The sequence below is a fragment of the Macadamia integrifolia genome, chromosome 9 (genome assembly GCF_013358625.1).
Source record: "Macadamia integrifolia cultivar HAES 741 chromosome 9, SCU_Mint_v3, whole genome shotgun sequence".
Lineage (NCBI taxonomy): Eukaryota > Viridiplantae > Streptophyta > Magnoliopsida > Proteales > Proteaceae > Macadamia > Macadamia integrifolia.
This window is the reverse complement of record NC_056565.1, coordinates 31,641,164-31,642,188: the sequence shown is the minus strand read 5'-3', so window position 1 is coordinate 31,642,188 and position 1,025 is coordinate 31,641,164.

Here is a 1,025-nt window from a genome sequence, read left to right as displayed (position 1 = left end):
GGTGGCATTTCTTCTAGAAGACAAATATTCATCCAAAATTTAAGACTTTTTTCTGATGAGCTGCCCTCGGTGGACTTCCAACAAGGGATAAGCTAGAAAAATGGAGACCTTTGGACGATCAATGTGTCCTTTGTAACTTGAATCAAGAAACCATGTGGCATTTATTCCTATCATACAAATTTTCTAGACGCATATGGGCAGCATGCTCATTAGGACTAAATACCACGGTTCTCCAAGCTCCAACTTTTCAGAATATTAGTATGTTTTTCTATAAGTTTGACAACTGGGCCATGCATTAACAGGAACACTTTTTTCAGACTTTTATTATAGTCTGCTATTTTATTTGGAACCGAACAATATAATATTTAAGAAGGTTAAACCCAACCCCCATGATATTTTGAATCTAGCTCTTCAATGGATTTATAACTCGAGTCGTGAGTTCCATGCCCCCGATTTTGACTCGAATAAATGCATCACCCACAACATTCACAATCTAGTATATAATCATCCTAACCATATTTCAATTTGCATGGTTATACATAAGCTGAAACATGGTTTAACGGGATGGGCTATAGGCTTACTAAATGGTGATGAGTTACTAATTCTAGATTATTTAATGACAAGAAATCCTACTAAAGGAAGCGCCATGGTCCTTTTGTTTGGAGTAGAATATACCATAGGTCAATGAGTAAATCTCATAGAAATATGGACTAACTTAGAGATACTTTAGTAGCTCTCTTTTGATCTAGGGAATTTTTTGTGGCCTTTTAAGTATGGCTCCTACTACTTTTTGAAAATGTATAAAGTCCTAACTGATGTAAAGTGCAGTCTAGTTAGTACCCACTTCTGAACAGGTTTCTTTCTTTGCTTCCATTGCAGAAGCAACTTTGGCAAACGGTAGTAGAACCGCTACCCATTCTAACCTAAAAAATGTGGCAAACGGTAGTTTGAACGATACCACTTTTGTAAACCCTTAACCCTCTTTTTGTCTATATTGACAAAAAAAAAACTTTTTTTTTTCTTTT